Source organism: Equus caballus, chromosome 15 (assembly GCF_041296265.1).
Source record: "Equus caballus isolate H_3958 breed thoroughbred chromosome 15, TB-T2T, whole genome shotgun sequence".
NCBI lineage: Eukaryota > Metazoa > Chordata > Mammalia > Perissodactyla > Equidae > Equus > Equus caballus.
The window spans coordinates 100,407,552-100,422,422 of NC_091698.1; the positions used below are offsets into that span (position 1 = coordinate 100,407,552).

A 14,871-nucleotide genomic window follows, 5' to 3' on the forward strand; every position below is an offset into this window, starting at 1 on the left:
TAGACACAGTATTCTCAGAATATTCCCACAGCGCTCCCAGGAAGGTTGAGTTGTTCTAGACGTCACACCCTCCATATCTTGGAGAGGACACCTTGGCCCTGGCTATCTCCCAAACCAGAGACTGGACAGTGGTCTTCGGGGCCTCCTCACTGAAGCGCAACATCCCCTCCAGGTCATGTCTGCCCTGTGACACCTCGGCCCAGCCCTCTCATTGCCCCTCCCACTGCCTGGGTTCAGACCTTCATCATGTATTGTGTATTCAACGTATTTTGTATGTTGCATATCCATCATATACTGTGTATTCATCATATATTATATATTCATTGTATTTTGTATATTGCATATTCATTGCATATTTTATATTCATCATGTATTGTGTATTTACGGAATATTGTATATTCATTGTATTTTGTATATTGCATCTTCATGGTATATTGTTTATTCATCATATAGTGACTCACATCGATGCAACAGGACCCCTAAGTGATCCCTGTGTCAGTTCTCACGAGCTCCCAGTTGGCCCTGTGTCTTGGCCCGAGTCACTTTTCTCCGGTGCAGCCTGTTCCAGTTACCTGCACTGTACACGGATCAGGGCAGATTATCTCCTTTAGGCCCCAGGCTCCTGGGGTGGGCCTCCTCACTCAAGCTTCCTCGCCTGCCTGTCCCTTCTCCCAGGTTCCTCGCGTCCCTCCACGACATCCGGCCGCCTTCTTCTCCAGGCTTTGCCAGGGCTGCTATCTCTGCCGGGATCAGCTGGCGGGTGCTTTTTGGAAACAAGGACTAGCAGTTACACAGCACGTGATGGGTCTTGGAGCGCCTTGGTGGACTTCAGCTGATTTGATCTCAAGCACTGTGCGAGGGAGGTTCTTGCTGGTATCTGCAGTTGCCCGGTGAATAGACTGAGGCTAGGAGAGGTTGGTTAACAGGACCAGGGTCACACAGCTCGAGGTGGCTGGGGTCCAACATGGCCCTCTGCTTCCCGAGCTGGGGTATTTTCACGCCCCTGGGACTCGCTGATAGCTCTGCCTTAGCGTCCTTGATGATGGAATCGGATTGGCCCTCTTGTCCCTCCTTAATCTGCTAACTGTGCTTGGCCTTGATGGCCTGTGGTCACTGGGGACTTTCCTCTGACCCTGATTCTCCACGTAGCCTTTATCTCAACTGATTTCAGCTTTAGCTCTGCTGTTCTCAGGCTTTGGGATCTCTTAGGGTCCTTCCCCGTCCTTGATAATCTGCCAACGTGCAGAGCACAGGGCACAGGGCACAAGAAGGGGAACTTTCTCTTGTTCCCCGTCCTGCTGTGCACTGACCAGCTACTTGGGGAGGCACATCCCAGCCTCACCCCCTGCAGGCTCCCTCCAGCACACCACACACACAATGGTCATAGGCTCATACACCCACATGCACACATCACACACTCCTCACGCACATGTGCTTGCTCACATACATGTTTATACACATGCCACACACAGTCACACACAAAGAGCCACTTATGGGAAACATGCTCACACACAGCCACACATAATGTGATGCACCAGTGCACGCACACATACCACACATACCCACCACCCCTTGCCAACACATGGTTCGCATGTTCACACTTACTTGCATATCTTTTGGTCACAAATTGGCCCAGGAGGCAGGGGATGACACAGCTTGCTCCAAGGGCAGCCTCTGTGGTCCAGGTTCCAGAATAAGCCCCATCGCTCTCTTCTCCATGGCCCATAATTAGTAAGAGCCAGCTATGTCTCAGGACAATCGGGCAGTTCTCCTGGCAGACTGATGACCAGGTGCCTAGAACATCCTTGTCTTTTGGGTGAGGGAGAAAAAGAGAGAAAGAAGGAGGAGAGCTAGAAACAGAAAGCAGGATGCAGGCCACACCTGGGGAAAGTTGACAGCAGTGCTTGTGGATCCATTGGGAGAAACAGGTGCAGCTGACACTTGGAGTCTGCTATCTGGGCAAATGCTGCCACCCCTTCTTGCTTCCTCTGGTCAAATCAGAAGCATTGAATTTCCTTTGCCCTATTGACTATTGCAATTTCTGAACACGTGGTCACATGTAGTTTAATGAAGGTGGTAGTGTGTGTATGTCTCTGTGTGTGTGCGTCTACTGTGTGTAGTGTGTGTGTGATGTGTATGTCTAGTGTGTGGTGCATGCGTGCCTGCCTGTGTTCATGTGTGCTTGGACATGTGTCAGTATTATTGTAAAGAAAAGAGAAGATTCTAGAGTGTAGGGCAGTTAATGGAAAGTTACTGGTGAACACTCTGGAATACTTTGGAGTTCCGGCAGCCATGGTCTGAATGGTTTACCGCTTTTCTTGTGGCTTGTCCCTCACAGTTCTGACTTGGTCTGTGATGCTCTGGAATTGGCTGTGGGGCGTAGAGCCACGTTGGGGAGGCGCTGCTGTCTTCCCTCCTCTTCTCCCCTCTGCCCACTCTGAGGAGTCTGGGGGCTGCAGAGGGAGCTCCTTGTCAGAGCCGGGGAGGTGAGGCAAGCTGAAGACTTGGCCGAGAGAGGAGACCAAGACGCCGGTCCCCACGGATGGGGCTGGAGCAGGTTTGGAAGTGGGGCAGGGAGCCAAGCATCTGGGCTGCAGTCCCTGGCGGGACTTTTGAAGGAGGCAGGAGCACGTGGGTGGGCTCGGTCCCAGCCTGAGGGCGGAGCAGGAAGAGTGGCAACTGGGTGTCCTGCAGGGTCCTCACTGCCAGATTGCTGTCTACACCACAGCAGTGGGCCGGAGGAAGCAGTCCCAGGGAAATTCCAGCCCCCATAAGCAGGCACAGAGGGAAGCTCAGGAGATGAGAGCTGGGCCCTCCGAACCTGGAATATTTTCCTGCTGCTCATTAAGATTTGCTGGAGAAAAGAATATCTTGAAACGACTTGTCTGGGAAAGGATGGAAATTAACCTCTGGTTCTCTTGAACTGGCTCGCTGGCTGGATGACTCATCGGGAGCACACGAGGATAAGGTGAGAAGGGACACATGCAAGAGGAAAAATTCTGATGTGGACAGGTGGATTTTTCTCAAACAGGCACCGCACTTACCACTTTAAGTTTGTAAACGAGTGGGAAGATGTTTGTAAAAGTACCTTTTGGAAGGCCAAGGGCTTAGCCAGTTGTAAGGGACCCTGGTGACCAATTTCTGGGTCTGGTGGTAGGGTTTCCTTCTGTGACAAGCAGGCGTAGCAAGGACTCTCCTTCTCGGCCTTGGACAGGGGCCCTGACCCCTGACCCCTGGTGACAGTCAACGACTGGATGACTCACGTCCTTTTTGCTTTGTGCTCATTTTCATATTACCCTCACATCCTTCCAAGGAAAGCACATTGCTCAGAAAGAGAAAAAACAAACTACTTGCTATTTACTTGATTTAACATTTTTTTAATGTGAAAACTGAATGTGCATATGGACAAAATAATTTGGATAAAGGGAAACATTAATTTTTATTAGGGGATGGGCCTGAGGGCAATTTTAGTCTCGGATTCTTGTTTTATTCTCGTGTTGTTTTTTCAGCAAAATAACGTTAGGAAAAATAACAATTTATTTTCATGGTGTATTTTTCTAAGGGTTCTAACTGGCTGGAGAAACAATTTTCGTCATGTAGAGCTATCCAGAAAAGAAGAAGCCCACGTTACAACTTGGACTAAACAGTATATTTTGATGGTTTATAAGGGGAAAAAGCTGTCTCACAATGGCTTACTGGTTTTGGTGGGTAGACCAACTTTCGTCTCATCCGTAACCCTTGTTTCCAGGGCAGCGTCTTCCTTCAGAAAAAACCAGCCTTTAGCAGTGAACGAAAATGGCTTCCAATCCCAAGTAACACCGCTGAGCTCTTGACAGCTGAGGTGTTCTCTTGTGAGGAAAATGAAGTTTACGGAAGCTTCTGGAACATCTGTAGGGTGGCTCTCACAGACAGGAGCCCTAGTCCATGCAGGACTTCTCCACGCTCCTGGTTAGGGATCCAGACAGCTCAGGCTCTGCCCAGAGGCTGCAGCCACCGGACATGTGCGCTCGGAGCCCACAGGAAGCCTCTCGGTGCTCCCCGTGGGCAAACTCTGGAGACGGTGGGAACTTGCTCTTAAAATCACAGCCGCACCATTATTTATTGAAAAGGAAGGGGTGATTTATTATTTCTTCCACATACACGGCCATGGAAATTTTTGGTCAAGTGTACGATGACCTGGGGAAAAGCTTCACCTGGGGTGGGGAGGAGGCAGTGAGGAGGAAAAGGAGAAAAAAAATCGAGGCTGTGTAAGCACACAGGTCAGCTGACACTTCAGCCCCTCTTGTCACATTGCAAAGAGCTCTCTCATTTTGAAGGTCACCCATAAACCAGACGTAGCACGGACTATAACAGTGCTTGAAGGGTAGGAGCGTACATATGTTTACTCAGGATTGATGGCTACAGGGCAATATGGAGTTCATGTGCGTGCATGTGCGCATGTGCGCGTGTGAGTGTGTATGTGTGCCTGCACACATGTGTGGGGGCCACAGCCTGTGGCTTCCTCTTACAAGGACTTTTAATCTTCTCTTATAGTGAGGGCAACCACAGATGGCTCAAAAAATAAGCAAGATTAAAAATATCAAGGTGATAAATTGTGATTGTATTAATTTACTAAAACGGTCATAACAAAAAACCACAGACTGGGCAGCTCTAACAACAGAAATTCACTGTCTCGCACTCTGGAGGCTGGAAGTCCAAGATGCACGTGTCTGGAGGCTGTTCTCTCCCGAGGCCTCTCCCCTTGTCCCCTTCTCTCTGTGTCCGCACAGGGTCTGCGCGTGTCTGCGTCCTGATCAGCTCTTCCAATAGGCACCCCGGTCAGAATGGATTAGGACCCACCCTAATGACCTCGTTTTACTAAATTGCCCCTTTAAAGGCTCTGTCTCCAAATACAGTCCCATTCTGAGGTACTGGGTGTAGGACGTCAACATAGGAATTTTGGTGGCAGGGGGCACAATTTGGCCCATAACAAAGATTTGAAGCCTCTATAGTAGAATAAAGGATGCACAGCATCTAGCATCGCCCCTGGCCCAGATCAACTGCCCGTGTGTGTTTCCGTTGCTCTCTACCCTGTACCTTCTACTACACCTCGGGATAAATTCTCAACAGGGACAAGCCTGGATGGACCACAGGCCCCACAGCAATGTGGAACTTCTCTCCTCCAGCCTTTGAGGTTCTTCAGAGAGATGATTTCACATATCTCTGGAGAGACTCTCTTAGAATCAGCATCTTTTTCTCTTTCAGCAGAGTGTGGGTAATGGACCACCAGCTGAGGATGAATTTTTATGGGGCCTTTAGAGCTCTGAGCATATTTTTGATGCTTCCCCAGGTAAGAAGCGACCAGAGGGACAAGGTCTCATCCTTGTTCAGATGGAGAAGACTCTGGAGGGGAGGCCAATGGCCGGCCGAGGCTGAAGTCAGTGGGAGCAGAGCCCAGGGCAGAGTCCAGCTCTCTTGATTCCTTCTCCACTTCTTGTCACAACCCCACAGGGCCCCTCCCTTCCAGAACCATCAGTCCCACCTTTGTGGCACCTGATAAGCAGAGAGGCCACTCAGGCCCATGGGTGGGAGGAGGCCTTCACTCAGGATTCTGCTAAGAGGCTCTGTCCCTGTCACATTCTGCTCCCCACCTGCCCCTCCCACTGACTCTTGGCATCTAATGATGATCCTTTCTATGTGTCTGTTTGTCAACCTGCTAACTGGTTACCTGTCTGAGTCAGGGTCTCCGGGCAGTCGGGAAATTTGTGTATTGCCAAACCTGCGCCGCTGAGCCTGGCAGCCTGGATTTGTAGGTATTGTCTATCAGTCTGTGTCTGCCCAAGGCAGGGGATGCTGTGGGGTTCCGCTTTCTGCGAGCGATCCCAGCACGTTGTAGCACATGGGAAGCTTCCTAGATGTTTGCTGAATAAATGAATGAATGAATTTCAACACTGAATTTGGGAAGTGGAAGAAATCTGATGCTCCTCTTTCCTGACGAGCGCAGAAATCTCTACAATGTCCCTGACTGCATTTCCTTGAATGTTCCCAGAGATGAGACACTCACTCACCAAGTAGCAATTTCCCTACTGGGAAATGTTGACACTTAAAACAAGTTTTTTTTTTATAGCAGCTGAACTCTAGCTCCTTCTCACATTTACCCCGTGGTCTCAGTTCGGGGCAGGACCTTGGCGATCTCTCGGAAAGGCAGAAGAAGGTGCCTCTGGGCGGGGGCAAGCGGGGCGAAGTCAAAGATCACGTGAAAAAGCCAATGCGATATCATATATTTTGAAGTTTTGAAAATGAGAAAAAACTATCATTTTAATGATAAAACTATTATTTGAATGATAAAAACTGTCGACAATAAAGGGATAGGAAATTACAAAATGAGGGAGGGGGAGGGATGAGGCGGGGATCAGGCATGCGGCGGTAACAGACTTCTCAAGGTTTGCCTGGTTATACTGTTCTGAGTTTTGAACCACATGAACGTATCACCTGTGCAGAGTGAAAATTAAAATTTTAAAATGAAAAGCAGGGAAAAACAAAACACAAGGAGGTAAGTTTTGCTCGGTTGGGATGAGAAGACACAGCGATTCCCATGGCGCATCGTCCCATTCTCCACCGATGTCTTTTGCAGAAAGAGCGTGTGTTTTGATGAAGGTTGACAGATGGGTGGTTGGGCCCCCTCTCTCTTGAAGGAGGAATTGGAGGCTCAGAGAGGTAAAGTGTTCCGTCCAGTTGCAAAGCGAGTTGACTCAATCTCTCCTCCTTTCAGAAGCCCAGCTCGCAGATGAAGTAGGCAGAAACCATTTTGGCCTGAAGGTTAAGTTGATGTCCGTTGACCCCTCCATTTGAATTCTTATGAGTTATTAACCTGGAGCAGACATGGGGCTTAGGTGACTCCCCTACAGCTGTTGAAACGTTTGAAAATTTCCCTTCACAGCTTCGCCGAGCCTTCGTCTCACTTTACCAGATGAAAAGCCAATAACTTGGGAATACATGCAACTTCATGGATTCCTGAAAGCAAAGCAGGTCAAGGTGCTGTCTTCCCACCAATTATACTGGCAAGATGAACTGGTCTATGAACTGGTCTGGTCATCTGCAATATTGACTGGCTGTGAAGAGATAGGGCTCTTAAACACTGCTGGTGGTAGTGGAATTGGTTCAGCTTTTACATTATTTGGTGGCTATTTTACATTACGTATCACCATCACAAGTGCATATGTTTTGAGGCCTCCAATTCTAATTCCAGGAATTCATCCTTAAGATATACTCTGGCAACGCAGTCGAAGATATGTGAACAAGGTTGTTCATTACAGCAAGATTTGTAATGATGACAAACTAGAGGCTTAACATGTAAATATGATACCTCCATATAATGAACTGTTCTACTGCCATTGAAGTGGATGAGGTTAATTTTGCAAAGAAAGCATGTCAAGGTATGTCATTAAATTTAAAGGAAAAAGCAAAAACTCATGATGATGATATACATCTATTCTTTTCAAAAGGGCATTTGTATGTCTTTGTGTAGATGGGAAATTTCTGGACAGATGCACAGGAAGCCGTGGAAGGTCAGTACCTCTGGAGAGTGTGGGGAGCTGGGAAATGGGTGGGAAACTAACTTGAGATTGTGTAACCTTTTGTAGTGATCAAATTTGTTCACTGTGGGCATGCGAGATTTTCATTTTAAAAAGGCGGCCTCTCCCTCCAACAAAAGTCTAACAAAAATCTAGGCCGCAGTGAAAATCAAATTAGATAATTCCATTCAATAAATTTCTATCCAGCACTGATTATGATCTAGCCACTGGCTAACGTATATAAAAACTGCTTCACAAACTGTTAACCACCATAAAAACAGAGAAAAAACAATTTATTTCAGATAGGACAGCTAATGAACCAAATATTTACAAGAATCAGCTTCCATTTATAAGACAACCCTAAAGAACATCAAGATTCATTGCAAATGAGTAGTTATTTTTTTCATTAAGTGCTAGTTTTTAACAACACAGAATTACAAACTTACAACCTTAAAAAGCACATATATAACAACTCCCTCCAAATCTTGCCAGAAAGTAGGGTGAAGGTGTTTTAGAACCTGGGATAGATTGCTTATGCATCACAAGACCTGTGATGAGAGGGAGGGAGAGAGAGAGACAGAGAGAAAGGGAGAGAGACAGGGAGAATGCTCGTGCCTGACATTTGAAGAGCCCAGGCCCAGGCACCCCTCCTCTAGGGTGTCATTACACCACTTTGAAACTTTGACTCATCCTTACTGTGACTTCTTGGTTTGCAGATGTTTAAAGACGCCGTAAACATTCGGCTATTCCATTAAACGCCGCCGCCCTGAGTTCCCAGAGCCTTCTGACTAAGGGCCTCCTTAAGGACGCCTTTGGGTTCCCCGGTGCATGCCCAGTGCACTGATGTTATTAGGCGAATCTCTTTCAGTTGAGATTTCTACTGCAAACGACTGGCCTGACAGTTTGACGTGAGCTGCTTCTTAGGTTGTAGGAATGGGTTATAGCGTGTGTCCTAATGATCCTCTGAGGCCATGGCCATGCATATTTCAACAGCATCTCCCAGAGCAGAGTGAATCAATAGATCAGAGTCGTCGGTCCTGGCCCTCCGGTGACTACTCCCAGAAGGGAGAAAAGGATGTGGCTTCTTGGAGCCCAAAAGGCAGCACACTGCCCTTAGGAATTTATCACAGCTGTCCTTGCTCCACCTTCCCTGCGAACAGTGCGGTCCAGATGCTGTGCAGTCTGGAGGAGGGAAGACAGGCGGCCCTGGCAGCAGGAGGGTGACGGAGATCGGTCTCACCAGGGAGGCGGTGCTCTCCATGGGGAGACAGGCCCTGGAGCGGCGAGGTCTGGGATCAGCCGCTAGCTCTAGCACTTAGCCCTGGTAAGACCCTGGGAGGTCCATGCAGCCTCTCTGTGCCTTAGTTTCCCACCTGTGCGGTGAGGAGAACAACAGTGAGATTGCCGGGTGGGCCAGGCCAGGTGGGGCACTCACCCTGTACGCAGCGGTTGTTCCATAACTAGATGTGGGGACCAGACTTTAGGAGAGAGGATAAAGAGGGCGTGGAAGCTGGAAGGGAGACCTTCAGCATCTTTCTGCCTCTCTCCTTCTAGACTCACGTTTTGAGTTGCAAGATGGTTCTGGCTGAACTCTTTTCAAAGCTTTTGGCCCAAGAGCCTGTGGGACTCCATGGGGCTGTGGGAAAGCCGGAGGGGTCAGTGTGGAGCCTGAGCAGAGGAGGGCGCGGTGGGCTGTTCAGGGTGGGCTCAGCCCATAGGCTCCAAGGGAGGGAGCACGAGCCACCGGCAGGTGGACCTGGCTTCAAATTGGACTCTGCCATTTACTCGCTGTCCACCTGCCTTTCTGAGTCCCGGTTTCCAAATCTGTGATATGTGGGTGACCTTGCATCAAGTTATTTTGAGGACCAGAGAGACTGGGCCTGAAGCATTTAGTGCAATGTGCCAAACTGGTATTTATCACAGAGCTGTTGGTTATGTGGACCAGAGCTGGAACTCGGAGAGAAGGGTGGAGCTCAGGACTGAAGCCCTGCTCAGGGCAGGGACCCGGAGGGCCGCGCTGGTTGTACCTGGGCCCTGGAGCACCCAGGCTTTGGGCAAAGCTCCAGCACAGCTCCGTGGCACCCACAGTCAGGGATCTGCTGTGGGGTGCTGGCAGCTTGGTGCTATTTGTCACTGCTCGGAGGGAGATACTGAGTCAGGGACTGAGGTTTCAGGATGGATCTGGAGGTATAGGGTGCTCGTGCTGTTGAGGTGGTCGTGGTTGCATCCTACCTGGCATCTTTGGAACATGCAGAGTTTTTAGGGGAAAGCCAGGTTCCCCAGCCCCCACGCGGGTGAAAGCCCCGCTCCCTCCCAGGCCTGGGGGGGAAGCAGAAGTTGGCGTGCTCACTTCCTCCCTCCCTGGCGCTCACTCAGCAGGCTGCCTTCCTCAGGGCCCTTGACTCCCGGCTTTAGGCCAGAGCAAAGCCAACAGCCTCAGAGGGCCAGACATGCCCTTCCAGCTGGGCTGGGCTGTGCCCGTGCCCGGGGCTGTCCCGTTGTGGGCACCTCTGCCCACAGAACGGGGGAGACAGTGCCGTGGGTGAGGCGGGGTGGCCCGGGAGGCAGGGGCCTTCCCATTCAAGCGCATTCCTCCTTTAGAATCCTGCAGTTCACACAGCCCATTGGATGGAAGCTCACAATTTGCTCTCAAACCTTGTTTTTCTCACTTGAAAGCAAATGTGTGCAGACTTGAAATGTTTTTTGACCTCCAAGCTCTAGACTTTGGGGTGAGCTGCAAACCTATCCCAAATTTGGGGTGTGTTTAAGATTTGTAGGTGCGCTCTCTTGAGCTCGTCTATGTCTTGCCTCATCTTAGTTTTGTCCTGTCTTGGACCCTGAGAAGTGACCTGACCCAGGACCACCCTCGCTGCCCCCATGGGCTTTGGCCTCTGGCTGGGCACTGCCACAGCCCACTTCTGTCTGGAAGTGACAGTGCCTCGTCACGCTTCTCCCACTGTGCCCTGGTCTATTTTGTGCCTACTGACCACCCAGTTGCTTCAGCCCCTCTCCACCTTGAGTCTCTGGAGCCTCACCTGCTACAGTTGCTCTGAGCAGTGAAAGAATTAACAGAAGCGTCTCTGGCTTTGCACCCACCGCTCTGTCTTCTGGATCTGGGCCTGAGTCCCGCCTCCTGGACCCCTGGCACTGTGACCTTTGTGGCTTGGCCAGATCTTCCCCAGCCTCGCCAGGGGTCAAATGTGAGTTCAGCTTTAGGAGGAGGCAAAGCAGAGCTGGACATCCAGACGGAGCCTTCTCTCACTGACCCCCTCAGAGACTCTGGGAGCCGCCAGCCCCTCTCTTTGAGCCCAGTGTCTCCTGCTTAGCCCAGCAGCCGAGGGCCAGGCTCCTGCTTGTGAGCCCAGAGCTGTGTTGAAGAGGAGCATGGGGGCAGGTAGCAGAGAAGTTTCTAGAGGTGTCCGGTGTCATGTGGGTGTTGCTGCAGGTGCTATCTCAGGGGGACCGAGCTCCACACTCAGTAGCCTGGAATCTCATCACTTACAGGGCATCCTCCGCATGGCGACCTTCCCTTCTGTACCGAGCAGGATGGTTTCTCAAACGTCAAGATCTTTAACTCACGTAGCAACGGCCATGTCAGGCGACTTACAGCCGACTGAGAAGCCGAAAGTTCAGATGTTTCTGAGTGGTTTGAATAACAACAACAAAAAAGGATCCTAAAACAAAATGAGAAAGGCCCCAGAAAGCCCGTACTTTCACAGATCCTCAAACCCAGGTGCACTTCTCCTTCCTTAGGAAAGAGATGGGGCTTCAAGCTCTTGTTACCGAGATGTGGCTGAGGGCACATTTCAGGTGCTCTGGAAACAGCGAGAGAGAAAAAGAGAGAGAGAGAGTGCAGGGTAGGCCAGCAGGCTGCGGGCTCAGGAAGAACTGACAGTGCAGTTCAGGTCCGAAGGCTGTCTGCTGGCAGAATTCCTGACTTCTTCAGGTGACTTTCAGGGGACCTTGGTCTTTTCCCATCAAAGCCTTCAACTGATTGGATGAGGCCCACCCATATCATGGAGGGTTATCTGCTTTACCCCAAGTCGGCTGATTTAAATGTTAATCTCACCTGAAAAATACTTTCACAGACCTCTAGAATAATGTTTGACAGAATATCTTGGTACCATAGCCTAGCTGAATTGTTCTCACAGGGCCCCTGAGGACAGCTGGATGCTCACCTGTCCACCTGCAGGCCCGGTTGTGTGTCACCTGCATGGTGTGGTTGCTGCTGTCCCCCAGGCTACCACTGTGAGCCACAAGCTTAGAAGCCCGGGTTCCCCTCGGCTTGCTGCTTGCTTAGACTCAGTCAGGGGTCCTGTCAACACTTTCCCTAAGACCATGGCGATGGACTTGATGTCAGACACACCTGGGGTGGGAGTCCTGGCTTGGCAACTTCCATACAAAACTGACTTAACTTTTCTGAATTGTCAATTTTCTTACCTATAAAATAAGCAAAAATACTTAAAAAAATGAGTAGGGTTCTTATAAAGATTAAATGAAATGACGGATGAGGTATATTTAATATGCCAGGAGACACTGGTCCAGTGTTTGCCACGTGCTGGACACTGTTCGAAGCTCTTTCAAGTTCTGAAGGGACTCATTTAAATGCCTCCAACAACGCCATCAGGTCCACATTATGACTGTCTCCATTTATTTTTTAAAAACAGTTTTATTGAGATATAATTCACATATGATACAATTCACCCATTAAAAGTGTACAATTCATTGCATCTTGGTATATTACATTAACTTTGTAAAAATGTGATAAAATATAACCTAAAAATCCGTTTTAACCATTTTAAATCTACAATTCAGTGACATTCATTACGTTTACAACATTGCGCAGCCATCACCACTATCTCTTTCCAAAACTTTTTCATTCTCCCCCCCAAACAGAAACTCTGTAACTGTTAAGCATATTATCTCCATTTTACAGATGAGAAAACAGAGGCACAGAAAGGTGAGGAAGTTTGTCCAAGGTTACGCAGCAAGCACGTGGTGGAGCCAGGGTTTGAACGCAGTAATCTGGGTTCAGAGCTTGTGTTCTCACAGTGAACTGAGCATCCAAAACAGCTACTGTTTCTTGAGAACCCACCACATGCCAACACTTTCCTTCAGTCCTTGTAACAAGGCTGCAAGATAGCTATTATTGTCTCTATTTTACAGCCAAGGGCAGCTTGCAGGAGATCACAACCAGGTATGCGGCAGAGCCGGAGTTAGAGCCGGGGTCTCCCGGACCCCCAGGTTCACCCTCTTCCCGCCTCGCTGCACAACCTCCGACAGGACCAACCCTGTCTTGTGTCTTGTGGCTTTCCCGGCGCCCTGCCCAGCACACAGTAGGTACACAAAAGGCGAGCTGTATCGCCCTTCAAAGTTGCAGTTGGGATGGGTGCCTGGCCATGCCCAGGGGCGCTCTGCGGGTCCTGCAGAGAGAGGAGAACTCACGTCAGGGCGGAGGAACCTTTATCGCCAAGACAGGGTCGGTTCCCGGCACGTGAGAGTCTGCAGGGGAGGGTGTGGTGGAAACAGACGCCCCGCGGAGCAATTCCCCTCTGATTCCGCTCCACAAATAGTGCCTGGGACCCCCGGCTCCGCGCAGTGGGCAGGCCACAGGGATCTGCCTGGAGCTCCCGTAGTGCGACCCGACGGCTTAGACGTTTACACAAATTGCGAGGGAGGGGTGGGGGTTTTGGGGTGGGGGTGGTTAAAGGAGAGAGGGATTACGTCCAGGCTCAGGAATAATGAAAGGCTTCATCAGACAAGGTCTTAAGCAATGAAACGGACCTGAACAAAAAGGTGATTTGGACAGGAACACATGATGTCGGGAGGCAGCGATCAGAAGGGGCGAGCTGGGGGCGGGAAGGCGCGCGCGGGGAGAGCGGCAGGTGGTCCTGGAGACCGCTGGGAAGCTCCCCGGGGAGGACGGCTCCGGCGGCTGGGGGCGTGGCCGGTGGGCGTGGCCCCCTGATCCCCGCCGTGGCCCCGAAGCAGAAGCGGGACAATGTTTTTTTTTTTTTTTGACAGAATCAGAGGAGCTGGTGCAGGTGGTCTGGAATCTGTGTTCCTCTTTGCTTCTGATGTCTGGAAGGGGAATTCAGCAAAAAACACTCCCCTGGAGTCTGACCCCAACTTCCTCAATCCAGGCTCTAGAGAAGCGCCCGTGTACTCGCGCCCCCGGGTCCCGCGGGGCCGTCCACTCTCTCTCCCCTTCCCTCCTCTGCACCCCCCAGCCCGGGCAGAGGCCCCTCTGTGCTTGCCCCTACGCCACGTCCCTGTCCCACCCTGGGTTGGTCATCAGCCTGCATCACCCTGCTTGGGTCTGCTAATGCCAAGTCTCTCCCTGGGCCAGGAGCTCCTGAGGGCGGAGACGCCGCAGCCCTAATGATGGCGCAGAGCGAGGGGTTCCGCAGGTGCTATGGCCTGAGAACCTGAGCGTGTGTGCGCCCCCTCTTCCCTGAGCCAGGCCTCGGCAGAGCCTTTCGCCGGCAGCCTCGCCCAGCCTGACGGTGTCCAGGCCGTGACCAGGCCGGGCTGCACAGCGCTGGGCCAGAGGGCGTGTGTCCTCCCACCTGGGGGCCAGAAGCTTCTCTCTCTGGGCCGCGAGGTGCGCACACCTCGCCTGGGTCTCCTGTGTGCTCCGCCTTCCCTTCCACAGGCTGATGGGTGAGGCCGCAGGCGGAGGGAGAAGCAGGAACACGGCCAATGAAAGGCTCTTTCCTCCAGTGGTCATTGGTCTGTCCCAGGGGAAGCCTGGCCGCGGCTCCCCAAACCCTGGCCCCAGCTTCCCTGGGTTCCTGCCTTGGGAGCAGACCCATGGCATCTGCGGGCAGGCAGCGCCTGGTCCCTGCGTCTGAGGGGTGCAGAAAGCAGCTTCTTTGACTTCTTCAACATTCCTGGAAAATGATCTCAATTTTCTGGAAGAGGGAAGGAAGATCCGGTTCTTGGAGCATTCCCGCTCCCTCTTCACAGGGACGCCGTTCACTCAGTTCCCATGAGAGTTGGGACAGCTGTCCTCAGCTCCCATCGGGCCAGGGGTGGTGCTGTCCCAGGCTGGGCAGCCGGGTCCTGGCTCAGCCCCCACAGGCGGTGCTGCCTTCCCTGTGGCTTCACCTGGTCTGTCACGTCTGTCCTGAGCTCCCTGGCCCCACTCAGAAGTAGCCCTGAGGCAGGTCAAGGAGGCCAGTGAGGGTCTGGGGGGCTTCCTGAGGAACTCAGAGAGCAGGGCGTTTGTTACTGCCACGAATGGAGTCCCCGGGCCACTCTGCCCAGGGCCCAGCTGCCTCTGGCCCCTGGGGCTGGCTCTGACCTCCGGCTGCCC

General features: G+C 51.4%; 1 long non-coding RNA gene across 1 annotated transcript; it reads right to left on the reverse strand.

Annotated features, from left to right (window-relative positions):
• Positions 1-12,202: 12,202 nt before the first annotated feature.
• Positions 12,203-13,477, reverse strand: LOC138917932 (uncharacterized). The gene is made up of 2 exons (XR_011426614.1): positions 13,338-13,477; positions 12,203-12,976 (listed from the first exon to the last, which is right to left on the reverse strand). It is a non-coding gene; the product is annotated as an uncharacterized lncRNA (long non-coding RNA).
• Between the last annotated feature and the right edge of the window lie 1,394 nt (positions 13,478-14,871).